General features: G+C 52.4%; 1 pseudogene; it reads right to left on the reverse strand.

Moving 5' to 3' along the window:
- Window positions 1–12,269, reverse strand: part of LOC130153731 (hydrocephalus-inducing protein homolog) — a 62,755-nt pseudogene extending 50,486 nt beyond the window's left edge.
- Window positions 12,270–20,143: the final 7,874 nt, after the last annotated feature.

Genomic DNA, 20,143 nt, shown 5'->3' on the forward strand with positions numbered 1-20,143 from the left:
AGGAATTGCATACAGCAGCAAACTCCCTTCAGCAGAACCGATCCAGACTCCCCCACAGCTGGGATTGCCTGCTCCCGTCCCCATCCCCTCCTGGAAGGGCCCTAAGGCAGCCAGCCCAGGCACAGACACGTACCTATTGCTCTAACGCAAGCGCTGACAGCCAGCGCCTCACCCACCACCCAGCACCTCGCCTACCACCTGCTCAGCTGGGGTTTAAGCTTGTCAATACAGATGCTGCCCCACCCAAGACAAAAAGAATAATCTCCTTTTCTAGACATCTCAAATATTCACCCTAGAAACTGCAGAAGGGCTTTTGCTTTTCCTATTTGGAAGGTAAAATACTAGGAAGGGAACTGCAGCAAGCAACCTGCATGATTTAATACCGCATTTCAGGAAAGCGTTTCATCTTCAGCAAGTCGTTCTGAGTTAGCAATTTTGTACTCAATCTTGCAGCCTAAGCCCTCTAAAATAAAAGCTATGGGCAGCCCATACGAATTTAAAGCACCTATTATCTGGGTACTTCACGTCCTGCACTGTTTCGATCCTCAGAAACTCATTAGCAAATGAAGAATGTTATTTGCTTTTGTTGTTGTTGTTCTTTTGGCCACACTACTGTAACAAAGGCATTGCAAAGCCAATTGAAAGCTACCTGCCTTATTAAGTCTTGGCATGCCATATTTACTTAGCTCCCTCTTCCAGGTGCCAGGTAGGCAGAGGAGGATGCAAGTTCAGATCAGCAGGAGGATAAAGAAAAAAGGAACTTCAACAACTGGAGCTACTTGGAGCAAGTAAAAGGAAGTAATTGTCAAGGTGTTGTCATTGCTAAGGAGCAAATGGATCAACAGCAATGCAATTAAGAGCCCAAGAAATAAATCCCCCCCAAAAGCAAGCACAGGCAGCCTTCCCAGCTCCGTTGCTGGTGAGGGGCGCTGGGACCACCTGCACAGCAATGCACAAGGGATTTCTCCAGGGACCTGAGGGCAAGGCTAAAGCAACAAGGATTTGGTTTCACAGAGACAACCACGACCTTGAGAGAGAAAGATGCCTCTCGCCATTCATGCAGATGCACATTATGCTCCAAGCCCCCTCTCCAGGGACACCGTGGGACATGGCATCCCGTGCAAGGCTTGACTCAGCACTTCAGAGCGGGCTGACCCTTCAGCCACGCTCTACCACCCCACCAACGTGGGACCCTGCACCAGGCTGAATGCAGCGCCAGCCCAAACAGGGGGAAACCCAAGGCAAGAGGGGTGCTAGGCAGAAGCTGGCTGTTTGTGCCACTGTGAACCCATGGTCCCTTAAGCTTTTGAAAGCTGAATTGCCCTCCCTTGGGGGCAACAGGTTGCAAAGTCTCTACTGCAGCACTGCCTCGTGTTACCAGGGCACTAACCCTGCTACGCACTTGCTTGCAGCCTAGGGGCACAGTTGAGACCAGTTCAAAATGTTGTTCTGCTTCGCAACTGCAAACCCTTAGCAGACTGTTTAAGACCAGGTTTCTAAATAAACGTGCCTGGATGACAGAGGGGTTGCATCCCATCTATGCTTTAAAGTTTGCTGTGTTTAGACACAGCTTCAGGCTATAGGTTTTCATGAAAACACGACTTCATCCTGCATACAACTCCCCTCTCAGTTTCAAGGAAGATACAGACAGTTGTACGATGGCTCCCCTTCTCGTGCTCCCCTGTGACAAGCAGTAAATTACAAGCTCTGGCCTTCCAGGTATCACCACTGGCGTCTGAACTGGCACCCACTGAGACTGAAGCGGCTGCTCGTCTTGGGTGTTGTTTCAGGCTCTTTGTAAACTCAGGCTAACAGTAATTACTGTCGCAGCAATATCAAGCCTAACTGCCCAGAACCCCAAACTCAGATGTCAGTTTCCCTGCATAACCTATCCCAAATGCTTCACTGAAGTCCTTGCAGCAGCCAACCTGCAAAGAAAAGATCCTTGTAGCATGAGGTAACACAGCAAGCCAAGCAGGGAAAGCTCCTGCTGAAACCCTGATATAAAAAAAGGCTGGAAAATAAGGGCCGTGACAACGGAGGAGAGACCAGAGGATGAATATCCGTTCGCAGCAGAGGGGGTGCCCCTGCGCCTGCCCCCCTCAGCCGCCGGTTCACAGGAGTCCTTGAAATGAGTCACTTGGCTTCAGGTTCCTGTGGCGCCGCGCCATTTGCCTTGGTCTTCTGCCCCTTTCCTCCTCACAGGAGTCATCTTAAAAGTATTCTTGGAATAGCTTCTGTGCACAACAAAACATCTAGCAGGGCTGGGCTGAATTTTAAAGGACTTCATTTCAGTCATGCAATAACTCACCGTCCTGTCATATTCCAGAGTAATCAATGTGCATTAATTCAGTCTCCACTGAGCATCAGCAATGAATTTCACAAACCTCACAGACTGAACTTGCACTGCCTGAAAACAGTGCACTGCTACAGTGAAAAGAGCAAGAGGACAACACAGAATAAGCTCTGCCATGTTTTTATGTGCTTCTTGCTTCCTTCTTCCTTTACAATAAACTACTAATAAGCCTGAAGGACGCACAAATGGAAGTATTTCTGTCTGTTGTTTATCTGCCGGTCAGTGCCACAATGGTTTCCAGTTCAGCAGAGGCCGTCAGACCATAACGCAAGAACACACGGGAACAGGGGCTGGCACGAGAACACCCACGCTGTACAATGGAGCCATAGAACAGAAACGTGCAAATCAGAAGCAGCAAGAGTAACAAACTGGAAATGTTGCCCAGCAGAAAAATTAGCAGTTCATTTATAACACAAGTGCCAATAAACCAAGAGGCGCGTCAGCTATTCCTTTTCTGACAGTCTGACCACGTGGCACATTCCCAAATGACTGCGAGACAGTAGGAAACTGCTCATTTTCCAAGAAAGGGCTACGTGGCATTTCAGCCACTAACAACTCACATGGCCCTATTACTTAGGGCTGAGGCACAATTTTACTCCTTTCAATCAGGAGTGACTTCACTGAAGTCAGACTTACGCCAGGGAAGAACAGATTCAAAGCAAGAGAATGACACAAACCGGCTCCTCATCAGGAAGACCCAGACCCCACTTCACTGGGTTACCCACAGTCCCTGTGGATCATGCAGTATCAGAGATGTAGGAGTTATTCAAAGGCAGCACTCCTGAGCCTTCCACAACTAACACACAGATACTCTGCAGGCAAGCAACTGCAAGCCCAACACAGGTGGCTTTACAGAACCATCTCCCAAAGCCTGCCTCTTGGCTAAGGGCTTTTCAAGGTGCTCTGCACATCCTGACCATGCTACTGATGCATTTCTAGCTGAGCGACAGCACTCCGGCACTTTCCTGACTCACACTCCATCAAGTACGAGACAAAAAGTTCGATTTATACAACATTCTGGTTCTGCTGTAGAGTCCCCATGTGCTCCTCACCAAGCAGCCCACATCCCTCTCCCAATGCCCTGCAAGGAGCACAAAACCCAGGTCGGCAGAAACCGCCAGGGTGTCGCTCGAGCTGTGCAGAGGACCTCGCTGGCACAGCTCCCTAATGCCACACACTCACCAGTTCAAGGGCAAGACAAGGGACAAAGTACTGGACATGAGTGTTCCTGGGAGTTACCTCACCCTACTTCTATTTGGGGTGATGTTCATGTGTTGCTCTGCTGCTTCTCTGTAGTTGAAGAGCAGCTCTTTGCCCTTCATGGGAACCGATTTACTTCCATCCCAAAAATGAATGCTCATGAATACTAGTCAATCACATTTTAAAGGAAGCAGTGTCCCCTGCAAAGCCTACCTCGGTGGGATTAAGCTCTTATGTCACTTGGGCAGTATGGAGAACTGCCCTAAGCCAACATCGTTTTAACCTTCCATACGAATGACGTAAAACAATTTCTCAGTCCCTCCGCAAAGCAACAGATCATTTCACAAGCATGGGGAGCCAGGCACCACAGGGCATTTCCTCTCTAGTTTGCTACAGCCATGCTGTTTGAGGATAGGACAGGGTGTTCAACTAAGTCTAAGCAGCAAACGGAAGATGAGAGAACAGCTGTGCCCAAAGAGAGCCTGCACCTCTGGCCTGGCACAGAAACACCAGCTGGCTCAGAGCGACCCCCTCACCTTGCATCACCCACAAAGTCACGCAAAGAACTGTGCCAAGAGGCAGCAGAGTGCTGGTGTAAAGAGTCAGCCTGTCTGTCTGTGTTCCCCTGCAGGGCTTCCTCCCTTCCATGCCAGGTACCAAACCCTTTTGCGTTAACAAGCCTCCAGGTAACACCGCCGCCCCTTCACATCACGGCACAGTGCCAGACTTGCCAGGGCCACAGCACCGACGTTCCAACCTCCGAGCAAAAGCATGGCACACGGGGCAGGGAATAGGTGCCAGCTGACACAGCAACCACAGCCCCATGCACGCAGGCACAGCCACACCAGCGTGACTGCCCAAAGGCTCCAGGCTAACACTCTGCCTGCAGATGCTACCTGCCCCTTCACTCCTGTGTGCGCTCCAGATGCCTCAGTCCTCTGCAGCACACCAGCCTCCTGCTGGTTAAAGACATCTGGAGCTCAGCGTGTCTGGGCCAGGCTGGCTCCCTGCCACGAGCACAGCGCATCTTCTCCCCTAGAATCACAGCTGGAGCACAGGTGGGCAAGTATCCTCAGGGGCAGCACAGCGGCAAGGCTGGAACACAGAGGGTATGAAAAAGCATCACCTTCGCTCCAGCCCAGGGTGAGGCAGGGAACTGGTTGCCAGACGGGAAAGGGGAAAGCTCTCTGGATCTAGCCATTCCCCTAGCGTTTTCCATCATAATTAAGCCCCTAACATCGAGTAGAGAGGTGCGATGGCTAAACACCTTATCAGCACCCCTCCCTGCCATTTCCCTACTGTCCCACGTGCGCCTTCCCCTGAAAACGCCCAGGAAAGCACAGGGAGGGAACGCACAGCTCGTCAGTCCCTGCTGCGGTGGCATCGCATGGTGCTGCCAGCCAGGATGTGACCAGCTGCAGGCTGCCTGACCACAGCCTAGAGCAAACCTCGCAGCACGGCATGGGCTATGACCGGTGTGCAAGAAAAGTGCCGGCTTCAGACAGAACGTTCCGCCGTCTCACTACTGCGGCCAACACGATATGCATTCAAGAAGCAACTCCAGTTTTCAAAGGTGGTGGTCCTCACTCTGATCAGGCTCAGCTTTGGGTCCTCCAAACAACAGGTTTGTATTTATGCAAACAGGCTTTTGTATTTATAATTATCAGAGCAAACCCGTAATTATGCAGCAATAGTCAGATACTAGAAACCAACACCATGAGAGGCCACCCCACCACACAGTGCACTCTTATCCCTGAAGCCAACAGACATGGCATTAAACGTTCCAGCACCAAAGGATAATCACAGTCTGAAGCATAGAAGAGCCTCCAGCCTATGACAGCATCATCTTCACCACAGGAAAAGTTTCCCCCAGCTGCAGATCCAGTGCAATGCCACCGAAACCAGGACAGTGCCTCAAAACCCACAGCAGATGCCCTGTTCTGAACCCAGCCCCGCAGGTTCACCTCCCACTGAAGGCACACACCTCTCGGGACCTCCAGTCTCACCTTGTTCTCATCAGGGGAGAAAACGATGCGGAAAGTCGCAAGCATGCCAGGCAGTACCTTGCGGCACACAGCATGGTGGCTGATCAGCTTGAAATAAGGTGAGCTCTCCAAGATGACCTTCACCAGCCCAGGAACCTGCAGAAAAGAGAGGAAAGTATGATCTTGCAGCTTGTGGAAACAGGAGGAGAAGAGGCCTGGTGATACCACCTTCACAAAGCACTTTTAGCTCTGGAGGTACATGCACGTAACACATAAGAGTGAACATTAATCCCTTCTGCCTGGGCAAAACAGCTCGAGGCCAGAGGCAGCAGGGCGATGAAGGAAGGGCCAAGCAGGGAAGACACCAGCAGCACGGCGGTATAATATCTGAATCAAGTCACCCGTGTATTCAATAAGCCCAGAGAATCTGCTGGCTTCTGCCCGTACACATCCAGGCAGACATGCCCCTAGAAGGGGCATGTATTATCTGAACGCCAAACAGTACGTGTTAATCCTGGCGGAAGGAAGAAATTCACTTTAACGTGCTGGGTTTGAGCGGGGCAGTCAAGCTGCGGTGCTACAGCCATGTAGGCAGACCAGCAAGAGGGGACCACAGATACTGTGGCCTTACTGGGAATAAAAGCAGCAAATGAAGAGCAAAAGGAGGAGACCCAGGAAGACAAAGAGACAACCCCAGAAACAGAGAGATGGCTGGGAAAATCCAAAGGGAGCTGGAAAGAAGCAAGGGAGAAGCACAATATGCTACAAGGAAAGGCTGATGCAGAGGATGAGAGCCAGCAACCTGGCCAAGTGATGGAAAGCCAGGCGACCCCCCAGGCTGTGCCTATCAACTAGGGGCCTCAAAGGCATTTTCTGCCCCGAGATACATGACTGGCACTGCCTGGTGGTGGTTTCATTATTAAAAGCCAACCTCTGCTCTCCGGAGGCTCCTGCTGCCTGTGACTGTAGCCAGGCAGCTGCCAGTGCAGGCAAGCCAGATCCCTGGGGACCCCTGCCCACCCCCAGCAGTCCCTGCAGGCACCCTGCTGCACGGTTCTGCCCTCTGGGGCACCACCAGCACACAGACAGCACACAGGCATTTTCCTAGCACATAGAGAGCAACCCCTGAGCGCCAAATCTCAAAGTCTGAAGCAGGTGGTTTGGACTGGTGGGCAGCTTCACGGATCAACAACAACCCCACATGAGGCTTGGAAAAAATGGAGGCTCACTCTGCACCACCCACCCGAGCCTGGTAACCCGTGGCCAAGGCAGTCCTGAACTCTCCAAACGCCCTTGGAACGCAGCAATGTCCTGGGGCGGCGAGTTCCAGGAGCCAACTTCACAGTGCAGACAAGCATTTTGGTCACCATGTCCCTTAGAAGGGGAGCACGTGTGGCTCAGACCTTCAGCAAAAGCCACCCAGAACATCTGAGGGTGCTGAGGAACAGCCTGAAAATAGAAAAGCAATTTTTACAACACAGGTAAGAGCAGGAAGTATATAGTACAGCACTTCTGTAGTTGCATGATTACAGAGCCTCTATGCGGAATATATTTTGCTGTCAGCTGTATTTTTATGGGGCAGACAACTTCAGGCTACCATGCAGTGTAACTCAGTATGATTCAGAGGAATGTGGGAAACTGGCACGAAAAACTTGAGACGGAGCACAACGTTGCTTTTCTCCAGGACATCGCCAAAAGCCAACCAATTTAGAATATAACACCCTCGCAGGATTATCCTCTCTGTCTTTCTGTATTTAAAACATACCAAAGATTTTCCTGGAGCTTATCTTACTTTTACACCCATGCTCTCCAGTGGTTGAGCTCTAACTAGCTTCAAAACTACATTGTTTTGGGAAAAAAACCACAGTTCACACATTGCCTCCCCCTTCACAGGGCACGTAAATCCCAAGGTGCAGCTTTACACAGTACAAGTTTATTATCATTTACTGGGAATGGCAGAAATGTTAATGCAGATGATCTTTTCCACTTGAGGAAGCATGAATAGAGCAAATTAACTGTTTGCCTGTTGGCTGGTACTTGGCAAAGATAAACATTTTGAAGTGCTGCATGGATAATGGAGCAGGTGAAGCCAAAGACTCAGTGGGAATGAAGCAGGGAGTAGGAAGAGAGAAAGTGAGGACTGAGGCACATTTTAATCAGGGACGAGGATACCTACAGCAAAGACTGCCCAAAATTCAGCGCAGATCACACCAGTGGCATCCCCCGGGTGCAGGCACACATGCTGCATCTTATCAATGTTCCCAAGTTAAATGCCAGACCAGGAATGGTGCAGTACTCTCCCGGAATAACTGAGGGAGCACACCCGCATCCTTCCTTGCCAAAGGGTCTTCCATTTTCACCCACATCCCTGTCACAACCTGTTATCTCAGGAGATACTTGGACTTGCTGTTCTTCCACCTGCAGTATGCCTCGACAGCTTTTTTTTGTTGTCCACCTGTTTGCCCTCCCCAACAGGGAAATTTGGAAAGGAGGCGAATTCACCGTCTCTTGTGCACACTTCCATCTTCCCATCCCACCCTGCCCTCACGCATACCCCTTCCTCTTCATTACAGAAGAGTATCCTTAATTACACCCCTCTTTCTGACCTGTCTCTACTGCCCGTGCACTTACTGCTATGTATCAAGAGAAACCCCTGCGTGTATGAAAGTGCGCAGGGAGAGAACACCAAGCTCAGCTCCTTTCCTCCCTCCTGCCTTTTCCCACCAGCTTGCCCTTGGCACATGCCTCATTCCAGCAAACGTTTCCCCAGCTGAAGTTCAAAAGGTCCCAATTTCCCTCCTGACAGTGGAACAAAACTGCTGACATTTTTCAACTTTTCCATTCTCAACTTTCTTGGGAAGTCTCAAAATGATCGTTTTTTTCAAGTAAAGGTGGAGACCTTTGAGGGCACTTTACTCCAAACAGGCCGTGGCTCTCCAAAGGGGAAGCAGAGCATCACGTTGTCTCAGGAAAACCTGAGCAGAACCCAATTAAGCTTAGCAGGAGCCTGAAGGGGCACCTAAAGGCCTCCCGCTGCTGCTGCTAAATCAGCCTGCTTCCACTGCTGTTTCAAAACACCTTTCCTGAAGCGCTGTTACCACTAATTATAACTTACTCCAGCATAAAGTGGAGAAGACCCCACCCCGAGCTCTGACAGCCCATTCAGCTCTCTGTGCAGCTCACCCAGAGGCAGAGGTGCCCTGTGGAAACTGAGATTAACCACGGAGCCACCAGGACGCGGTGCACACTCGAGGGAAAGCACGAGGGCAGGGAAGAACTGTACAGCCCCCAACATTCCCACCCGTGCAGGGCTTCCACGGGGAAAGGTGCTGACCAGAAAAGCTCCTTTCAGCTAGGTACCACCAACACACAGCCAAAACCAGGGGGAGAAACCTCAGCATGGCAAGATTTCCACCGTCTTGCAAAATAAAGGCGGTGAGACGTTTTATTCTGGATGCGCTGTGCTGCAGCAGGCGACTGGCTGTGCTGTGCACCGCACGGATGACACTGCTCTCCAGTTCCAGCACAGGGTTAAACTTCCACATCCCAGCACTTACCTTGTCCACGTTCCTCAGAATCAGTGGCACTTCATAGACCTCATCGGGGACGTAGCTCTGAAATACCACCTCTGATGGGAAAGGCCGGAACAAGCTCTGTTCCAGGGCAACTGCCGAGAACTGGAGATGCAAAAGAGAGCAGAGAGTTTCAGCCGCGGGGAGAAAGACTCATCGGTGAGAGAATACAACACTGGCCTCCAGCGAAGGACAGTCCCTTGGTGAGTACGCCTGCCCAGCTCACGCTAGGGGAACAGAAGCTCACCCACCTGTGTTCTGAGCAGATCAAAAGTTTCTGGGCCACACTAGAGCAGGCTCAAGCGAGCAGCTCTTTTGGCAGGTGTTTCTCCAGGTCGCCTTCTCCAACAGGCAAGGCAGCACTTACCTCCGGCAGAGCCCTGGGCTAACACGGTCACACAGCTCCAGAGCACTCACTGCAAGAGCTGTAAGCACTCGTGGAGCAAGGGAAAGCCAAGAATTTACAGGAGACCCCATGGGAAACAATTTGGGGATCATCTTTACATTGAGACACAGAGACCGAGCCCAACACATCCTCAAATCTCTTTTTTGACACACAGCCCAGAAACCAGGAAGAAGAGAAGACAGGCCAGAAAGGAACACCGCCGTTAAGAAAGCGACAGATGAGGTGGTAAGTTCCAGGTACTTTCCCAGCATCACTGGGCAATCTGAGTAAAGCTGGACTTGGCATCTCCTTTTCCCACGAGCTTTAAATGGATGCTTCATTATATTCTATTATTGCCAGTTTCTTTAATACCACTACAGAAGCAGGTCTGAAAACATACAGAAACAGCAAATGCTTACAGCGCCGAGGCGTTACTTTGAGAAAACTCCTCCCTGCTCTGCCTCCCCCCTTCCAGCTGAACTCTTCACACTCACAAGACACAGGCACGTCTCCTGCTTCTCCACAGGAGTCAGGGTCGTGCTGAAGCCAGCGGCCACAGCACACGGCCAGTTCTGTGTGCGCTCGTCCGAGGCGTTCCCAACCTCACGCGCTGTCTAGGGCAATCCTTAACCAATTTGCTACAGGTCTCTCGCTGGCAGTTTGCCACTCAACAGCCTACCTCAGTCATCTACCCCTTTGGAACGTGTGTTATACTAAGCAGATCTGTAAGAAAAGCAGCTTTAAACACACGTGTAAATAAACATTGATCCAGATAAAGCACACCCACTCCCCTCTGCCCAGGGCCATTCCCCTGTGTACCCGGCAGCCTGAAAAATCTAACACCCTGTACGGGTCCCACTCGATGGTCCAACCCAAAGCATTCATGCAATTGCTTTAGCTACACCTTGAGTAGTTACCGTAGGCCCTCAGCCCTCAAAGGCCAACGCTGCCACCACTGAGGGCATCCTATGACCCCAAGTGTTCGACAGAGACTACACCAAACCAAGGGCTGGCTATTTCAGCAGGAAGGTGGGAAATTGCAAGCTTGCATCCTTGTGGCCCGCCCCAGCCTTCCCCCAGTATCATGCTTTAGCCGCAGTAGCTCATCTCCAGCAAAAGCCACCAACTTCAACAGAGGTTGTTTATATGGGCTTAGCGCAGGTCAGGACTTCAACATCTCACTGGGGAAAAATGTTTTACCTTTCCCCCAGCAGAAGGAACTCCACACCGGCAGCAGTCTGAAACAACAACAGGACTTAGTCACCAAGGCATTTAGATAAGCTGGAGGCAAGCCTGTCACAAGCACGCGCTCTCTTCAAACGTCACATCAAACAGCAAGGAAAAGGGCAAGAAAAGGCTACCTTACGATGGGAGGCTTCGCTCATGTCTAGAATCTGGATAATCTGGGGTCGCCGCATCTCCCGAGTGCTGGCCAGCCTCTGCTTGGTGGTAAGAGACATCTCCTTCAGGAGGGCAGAGGGAGTCAGCTGAAATGCAAAACACCAGCAAGAGCTACAGAACTGCCTTTATTCAGAAAGGCTTTTCTTCTTCAAGAGCCACCGATGAATAATTTGTGATCATAGCCGCTAGGATAGTCCTGGAAGTCCCATAACTACCTGTTGAAATATTTAACATTAGTAAATTAATGATAGAGAGTGCAATACACATGCTCCAAACAAGTAGCTTTGTCCCGTTAGCTTCTCCTTCGTGATTTGATGTGACATGTTGGGGGTTTTGCTCTTCGGGCATTTGTTTCCTTTCCAGTTTGGCCGGAGTGAGCCAGTGACCTTTGAAAAAGGTTGGGAGGAGTTACCAGAAATCCCTTAACTCCACCCTTGCACAACGCTCACAACCACCACACATGTGGAGATGTCACTGCTGGGTGAGTCAGGAAAGCAGAAAATCAGTGTTGTGCCAAGACTGAGGTGGAGAGGAATGGCTCCAAGTTTTAGTTATCTCTTTTGAATTAGCACTTGTTTTCTCTGTTTGGGCCTCCGAGACCCCTCCACAGAAGTATGCAAAGGTATCTCCTCGACAGAGCTTCAGCACCAGGTCATCTTCAGCCAAGTGAGCTCTGGTCAGCAAAGGGCTGTCTGAGGACGGGGAGGAGGAATTGCCCTGACTCCGCTGCTGTCTGCAGCGCTGGATCTGTGCTCCACACGGGATACGGGACAGAACAACTGTTTTGGAACCTGTTCCATCTGGGACCAGCCATACCTCTCGAAACCTTCAAGCAGAGTTTGAGCAGCCCACCACGTGCCCAGCTGCCTGGAGGGCAGGTATGGTCAGAGCAGCGCTGGCAAGCATCCCGAGGTGACAAAACGTTACTGCCCACACAAAGGGGGCGGAGAGAAGCACACGCTCACGCTTCAGCTATTCCGGTGCAATGCCCGGTACGTTCATTTAAACTGGCTCCAGTGGCACATCCAGACACAACTCTGGACTTCCCCTGAAGCAGCACACAGTCCATCCCCTACCGCACCATGGTCACCACCTCCGACAGAAGCATGGCAGCAGAGAGACGGGGAGGTGGTGTCCAGCTTCACAGTGCTGCCAGACAACAGGAGGGGCAGGTAGAGGAAGGACGCGGGGGCAGTTTCCAGCCTTACACAGCTCCTACCTGGCCGCAGCAGGTACTTACAGTTGCAGGCTTCTCTGTCCCTCTGGCTAGCTTCGGCTTACGAGGCACTACCACTTGGCTCGGGAATCTACCAGCCATCCTGGAGGACCCCGTGAACCAGCGGGGCTTTCCAGTGGCCATGCCTCAGTTGACCTGCAAGGAACAGCAACGGGACTTGGAAAACCCAGCATCCCCTTCCATGGCAGACCCAAAGGAGACAGCTGTGTCTCCGGGCTGTGGCTCCTTCATAACTGGAGAGCAGCCGGCATCCCCACCCTGTTTCATAACTAGACCATATTTCAGTGGCAGAGTTAAGACTGATAGAAGTAAAAGCCCAGAACAAACACCCCAAAACAGCCTTTTGCTGTGGGCGCAGTCCCACAAGCCACAAACACACATCAAAGACTGCTGCCACTTCTCATCTTCTCCCCCTCTTCCATGTATTTTGGAACTATTTGCTGGAATTATTATCCAAATCTCTATTAATACCCAAACTGTCCTTTATTACTCTTTAAAAGTTTTTTGGTGGGAACAATGTCACTTCACTGCTTCATTTTGCAAAAACAGCTGACCCGATGTGACTTTGTGCCTGACCCTACTAAGTGCTCAGACTATTATGAACAACCTTACACCCAGGGATCGCTGCTGCCCCAAGCATCAAAATCAGACTGCTCTCCTACTTTGCAAACCAAACGCCCATCCTTTGTGCAAGGAGGTTGGTGATGTTTTTAACTAAGGGACCATAGAGTTCAACACTCTGATTAACAACTATGGTTTCTCAAAGCTAATTTGGTTAGGTTACAAAACTTATCCAGCAAATATGACTCCTTCCAGGCATGAAATTACCATGCCCAAGAGCCTTTCTCCATGGAGAATGAGGGCCTTATTTTTTTCACTTACTAACACCCAAACTCTAGGCTCCCTACAGGCATGAAAAGCTGTGGCAGCAGAAATAAAAGCATGAAACCATTAAAGTCGCATGAGCAATTAGCTCAAATAGAAATACAACAGATGTGACAGCTTGGCCACTTCAGGCTATCCTAATGGCAGTTCCTCTCAAGCATCCTTATCCTGCAGGCAGCATGGCTTGACAGGTCCATGGGCCATCCTTCTTCTATCACCAGCCTGCTGACAACCTCCCCATCTGTCTCTCAAAAAGTGGGTGTGCAAGAAAGGGAAAGAAAACACCCCCAGAAAGTGGGTCTCAAGCACCGACAAAAGTCAAAGGTGAGTATGTACAGCATTTACTAAGCACTACTTTGGACGAGAAATCGTTTCCCCTCCCTTTCTGGCTAACTGGACCAAGGAACAGATGGATGTCCCCACCTCTTTTTTTTTCTGGGACTTGAAAGACCAGTGGCCTCAAACCCAGCTCTACCCTAAAATTATTTTACATCCGGACAATAAGTAAAAAATCACAGATCCTACCCCCTCCTGCTTCCTCCTGTTCCACATCATTTTTCTTCATGTGGACTTGCTGTACACAGCTAGACACCATTCTATGCAAAGACCACCATTCCCTTCCCCTCAAGTTTGACCCACATCCTGCAAACGAGGCAATACTTTCAGCTCATTACTCCCGAAACAGCTACAGCATTGCGCATGTTCACGGTACCAGGCCCTTCATAGTTTCAGGGACATTTCCTTTTGTCCTTGCCGGGAACATGAGAGAACAGCACGGTCCTACGGACACAAGGGCATGCTGCAGCTGGAGCTCGGATTGAAAGCCAGAAATAACTATTCGTTAAGAGAGAAATCTAATGGGGATGATACAACACTAATCTGGGTATCAGTGCTTTATTACTGGGTCTTGAGAGTAACTGGATTATTTGTTTCAATTTGCTAACTGTAATTTCACTTCACTTGAAACTAATCCTGCTCATCATGCCCACACCAGTTATTTCCAGAGGGCTTCCAGTCTGCATGCCCCCATACCAGTCCAGCAGCTTCCCCTACCCTCTAGCCCCAGAGTTAGGCACTTCCACAGCCCCACTTCCCTGGAGCCTGCAGGGACCAGCCTCCTGCATTAGGAGGAAAGCAGCAGAACTAAGAAAGCAGCCACATTCTCCTGCGGGGGCAGGACAAAACAGCAACCGCAACACAGCCCACCTCCAGCCACCACCCCTGGCTGCTGCACGGGGAGCTCCATCTTCCCCACCTCAGAGAGCCCTTCACCCCCCCCAGAAATTAAGGACAGACTGCAACTGCCCCTCTGCTCCAGGCTCAGGGCACAGACGGCTCGGGCACCTCGACTGTGGGTTCAGAGCATGAACGCCCCAACCCTGGGCAGGGGAACCAGCTGCGCCAGGACACAACAGCTACCATCACCTCAGAAAAGCAATGAGGAAATATACCCAGGGCTGGGGTACAATTCCTGACGTGTCTCAGGAAACCCAGGTGTGCCAGAGCAGGGTGCCAAGCTCCAGCCTCCTCCCACACGCTCCCTTTACTCCAGTACCTACTACTATGTACTGCTCTGCTTTTGTGCTGTGCCTCACATGGCTGCCAGGGCAGGGTGAGAAGCAGCAAGAGAAATCCTGCCTGGCACCTTCTCCAGGGGAGCAGCGCTGCGCTTTGCCAAGGTGAGGTTTTTTGGCTCTGCATGATTTCAAATGTGAGGGGTCTGTTTTCTCACCACAGAAAGCAGGGAGCAGAACTTTTGTGCTGTACCTCACATGGCTGCCAGAGCACGGTGAGAAACAGCAAAACAATTCCTTCCTAGCGTCTTCTCCAGGGGAGCAGCGCTGCGCTTTCCCAAGGTGATTTTTTTGCTCTGTGAATGATTCCAAGTATGAGAGGTCAAATTTCTCAGAACAGAATGCATGGAGCAGAACTTTTGTGCTGTTCCTCTCATGGCTGCCAGGGCACGGTGGGAAACAGCAAGAGAATTCCTACCTGGGATCTTCTCACCATGTCCTTGCAGCCACGTCAGGCACAGCAGAAAAGTTCGGCACCCTTCTCTCTGTGGTGAGAAACTGGACGCCTTTACATTGGCAATCATGCAGAGCCCCAAAGAGTCACCTTGGCAAAGTGCTGCACTGTCCCCCTGGAGAAGGTGCCAGGCAGGAATTCTCTTGCTGCTTCTCACCCTGCCCTGGCAGCCATGTGAGGCACAGCACTAAAGTTCTGCTCCCTGCTTTGCGTGGTGATAAAATTGACCCCAAAATTTTGCACTCATGCAGAACCAGAGCTGACCTTGACATAAGTGCAGCACTGTTCCCCCCTGGAGAAGGTGCCGGGAAGGAATTCTTTTGCTGCTTCTCACCCTGCCCTGGCAGCCATGTGAGGCACAGCACAAAAGTTCTGCTCCCTGCTTCCTGTGGTGAGCAAAACTGACCCTTCAAAGCTGCAACCGTTAAGAGCCCAAAAAAGGCACCTTGGGAAAGTGCAGCACTCCTCCCATAAAGAAGGTACCAGGACAAAATTTTCTTGCTGTTCTCACCCTGCCCTGGCAGCCATGCGAGGCACAGCACAAAAGTTCTGCTCCCTGCTTTCTGTGGTGAGAAAACTGACCTCTTTTCATTGGCAATCATGCACAGAAAAAAAATAATCACCTTAAAGCGCAGCGCTGCTTACCTGGAGAAGATGCCAGGCAGGAATTCTCTTGCTGCTTCTCACCCTGCCCTGGCAGCCATGTGAGGCACAGCACAAAAGTTCTGATCTCTGCTTTCTGTGGTGATAAAATTGATCCTTCAGAGTTGCAATGGTTAAAAGCCCAAAAAATCACCTTGGGAAAGTACAGCACTCCTCCCATAAAGAAGGTACCAGGAAAAAATTTCTCTTGCTGTTCTCTACCCTGCACTTGCAGCCATGTGAGGAACAGCACAAAAGTTCTTCTCCCTGCTTTCTGTGATGAGAAAATGGACCCAAAGTTTTTGCACTCATGCAGAGCCAAAAGAAAAAATATATCTTCGGAAAGTGCAGCACAGCTCCCCTGGAGAAGGTGCCAGGCAGGAATTCTCTTGCTGCTTCTCACCCTGCCCTGGCAGCCATGTGAGGCACAGCACAAAAGTGCTACTCCCTGCTTTCTAAAGTCAGCAAAATTGACTGTCCACAGTTGTACTCATGTAGACATAAGACTTTCTTACTCAAAAGCAAAACCCAAGAAGCCACGTAGCCTTGGGAACCCCCTTGTCCTTCCGTGTGGCTGGTGACTTCCCATGGCTCTTCCACAAGGCAGGACAGATAACCACGAATTTGGAAGCCCACGTAAATTCAAGTACACTTAGTCCTCTGACAGTCACTACTTATGGGCCAGCGGTCCTCTCACCCCTCCACAGATCTGCCTGTTAGTCCTCTAGCAGTCATTCTCCATGGAGGGACCACAAGTCCTCCACACCTACCCACCAGCTCACCAGAAATGAGTCAGACCACGCCAGAAGTGACACTGCCTGACCTGCAGGAGATATATTAGACCACTAACGATGGTTTCAAGACAGAAAAAACACCACCATCCACCAGCACAGCAGAAAAACAACGAGAAGAAACTTCGTACACAAACCAAAGGCACCCATCCGTACTGTACAAAGGAAAAAAAAGCTGAAAAAGGCACTCTCCACAAAAAAAACCACCACACAGATCACAAGATAAGATAAAAATGCCATAACCCCAGGAACACAGGGCCAACAAACACAGATTCTGTCCATAACAATAACACACTTTGACACTAACTCGCTTGACCTCTGGCATACCATAACCTTGTTGCCGCCAAACCCCAGCACACTGTAGCCCTAAGGCAACACAAAATGGAACACAAAGTCCCTGGAGATCTCCGCCAGGGCTTTCAGGTGCTCCCTGACCTCAAGTATCACAACCTTCAAGAGAGAACAAGATGGAGGCACCAGGACAACACCGCCATGCGTCTTCACACCCTGGAAAAGGGCCTGAGATAAACGCTCCTGGGCAGAGAGGCTGAGGCACTCGGAGGCTTTGAGCCAGCCCTCCACCACCACAGGGCTTCAGCTCATCATTTCTGTGTCAGAGCCACCAGGCAGGTGGCCCCATCCTCCCTGAGAGACCGCTCAGGGCACCTGTACCCAGCTCCAGGGGGCTGGACACACAGCCTTGGATCCATGGGGGGAGGGGTGCTTTAATCCTGGGAGCAGGATTTCTGACAGTGCCCCTGAGGAGGAAAGCCTCCTCAGGCCTGGAAGCCTGAGAGACATCCCTGCGCTGCTCCACATGTCACCAAAATCAGGGGCTGAGGAAGGCTGCTTTGGGGCCCGTCGAGGGAACCAGCTCCCCTGGGCTGCTCTGCGGCCACCGGCTGCCGTTGCTGTCGCGCGGGTCTCAGTGCTGCTCTGCAGTCGGCCGTCACCTCCCCGCGGGACACTCCCCAGCGCAGCACACGTCTGCACTGGCTCTCCCTGGGCACAAAGATCACAAGCGAGGGACGGGCTTGGCTTTGCCCCCAGTCCCAGGCTGCCACCAGAGAGACCTGCCACCCCCCGCCCCAGCTGTGCGATGTGGGCACCACGTACAGCTGCAGCTGTGGGTCAGGGCAGCTGTGGGCAGGGGGCAAGCCCCGTGGCGGTGCCCCCGGCGCTGGCAGCAGGCAGAGCTGGGGGAGCGAGGGGCAGCCCAGGGCAGCCGGCAGCCGGCGGCGGGGCCCGGCAGGGTGCAGCACCCTCAGCAATGCCCGGCTCCTTGCGCCTCGGCCCCAGGGCTGCAGCGCAGGGCTGGCCCCAGCCGGGGCTGGGCTGGGAACAGCCAGGCAGGGCCCCTGGCACCCCGGCACGCACCTGCTCCCTGCGTGGGGCGGCCCGGTCCTTTGCAATCGACCCCGTGGCATCCAGAGAAGAGCCCTGCCCTGAGCCTGAGCCATCGCTGCAGGGATGAGGCCTTCCTCGGCATCCGTCCCTCAAATCCCTCCCTCCGGCCCCCACGGTCCGTCCCTAAAACACTTCCCCTCGCCCCCGGTCCCTGCTGGCCCTGAAGGCTGGCCACAGCACTTGGTTTCAAGCCTCAGCTGGTCATGTCATGGCTGTTCTGGAATGTGGTACAGTGAAAGGAGAGACTGAAATGGCAAATTTTTCCCCCCAGGGCGGTCAAATGCTGGCAGAGGTTGCCCAAGGAGGTTGTGCAGTCTCTGTCCTTGGGGATCTTCAAAGGCCAAGGGCACACAGTTCTCAGCAACCTGCTCGAGGCGAGCGTGCTGGAGCAGAGGGCTTGGCCCAGAGGACCTCCACGGGTCCCTTCCAACCCCCCCCTCCTGTGTGGCTCTGTGCTTTGCTTTTCCTCCTAAAGCCCCTCAGCTCAGCCCCGATGCCCGCTGGAAAGGGTGCTGGGGCAAGGGACCATCCCAATCTCCTCCCCGAGGGTCCACCCCAGCACAAGCGCTCCCCACTCCACAAGACCCTATGGCAGACACAGTCAGGAGAGGGAAAAGATTCTTTTATTGTCAACAGCAGCTGCAGGGGCCCAGGAGTCACAGCTGTTCAGCCAGTGAAAATCAGTCAGCACCTGCAACGACAGAGTCAGAAAGCTCTGATAAGCCCCCAGAGGCAGGAAGAGGCAGGATTTGGTTCCCCCCTCTTTGGGGGACGCTGTTTCCGAGGAATTCCTCATGGCCCAGAAGGGACAGCTCTTGCTGGCCTCCACTCGAGGCTGGCTCTGGTGCCTTCTCCCCAGGGGTGATGTCCCTAGGGAGCTGTGCGTGTGCAGGGATGCTGACAGTGCCCCTGTGCCGCGCAGCAGGGCTCGACGGGGAGCCCCCGGGGAGCTGCCGCCGTGGGGCTCATCCCAAACCCTGCTCAGCACCAGCCCTCGCCGGCCCTTGCCAGCCAGCTGGGCTGACTTAGGGCCGTGTTCAGGGCTGGGAAAGATGGGCAGCAGCGCGTGGTACGCACCTGGCCTTCCTGACGTGCTGCAGCTTCCTGCATTTTCTCAGGTTTGGGTCCACAAAGTCATTTCCTCTCTTCTCCTTTTTATTTGTGCTTGGCTGTCCCTCTCCTCTGCCCAGGCTTCTTTTCTCTTCCTTTTCCTTGACTTTTCCTTCTCCTGCTGGGAGCCTGCAAACCTTTCCATCCCACAGCGTGATGAGATGGGGAAAGCCCCAAGCCCCTGCAGCGAGCTCTCAGGTCAGGCAAGGGGAGCTCTTCCTACCTGGTTTCCTGGGGCAGGCTGGTCAGTTGTGGCAGGCGTGCCAGGGACTCTGCCGTGCCCTCGGGGGTGCCTGGAGGCAAATCTGGAGGTGCCTAAACCAGAAACTTGGGAGGTAACGGGTGGCAAGTGACAGCCTGGGGTAGTGAGGGCCTGACTGCCAAATTGCTGTATGAGCTCTACAGAGGAGATGCTGGTTTGCATCGTGCACATTTTGCACAGTCCAGCCAACGCAGCCTAGACTTGATGAAGCTGCGACGGAGTAGGATTTGAGCAAAAGCCCTCTCAAGGTGGCAGCTACTCCTTTCTGTCCTTTTGTGGGTATTTTGTAGGTATGTTTTGTTTGATGAAGCAGATCATACTTCATGAAGTGCATTCCAGAAACAGCCTTTCCAGTTTTCCTTAACACGCACCACTCTGGGGGGAGAGGAGAAACCCCAAAGGCACAAGAGAGCGGCTGCCAGGAGGAGGCCCAGCGGCTGCTTGGCCTCCTGGGAAATTACTGTCCCACCTGAGACATGTTGCCCCAGCGTCTGTGGAGCTGCCGTACCTCTGCCGCTTTGGGCCCTGCCCCTGTGTCTCCCCCAGCTCCGCTGTCGATGCCCAGCAGAGAGGCGGCTACATGCAGAAAGGCTTTTGCCGGACGCTGGGTCTCTGCTGTGCCTGCAGGGCCACTTTGCTCTTCGCACCGCAGCTCTGGAAAGCAAAAGCACGTGCAGCAGCGCGACTTCTTGGAAGTCAAGAACACCTAAGCAAAGCCCAGCCAAGCCCTACACCACTTGTCTCGTCAGCGTTGAGGTTTCTGGCATCCCAAGCCCCAGTGTCTGTGACAAGCCTCAGTCCCGCCTCCTACCTGTGCCCCTGTCCATAGGTGCTGGCACCTCCTCGGCTGATGGAGGGGAGAGGCCGGCCACCTCCTCCCCA

This window comes from Falco biarmicus, chromosome 8, assembly GCF_023638135.1.
Source record: "Falco biarmicus isolate bFalBia1 chromosome 8, bFalBia1.pri, whole genome shotgun sequence".
In the NCBI taxonomy this organism is placed as follows: domain Eukaryota; kingdom Metazoa; phylum Chordata; class Aves; order Falconiformes; family Falconidae; genus Falco; species Falco biarmicus.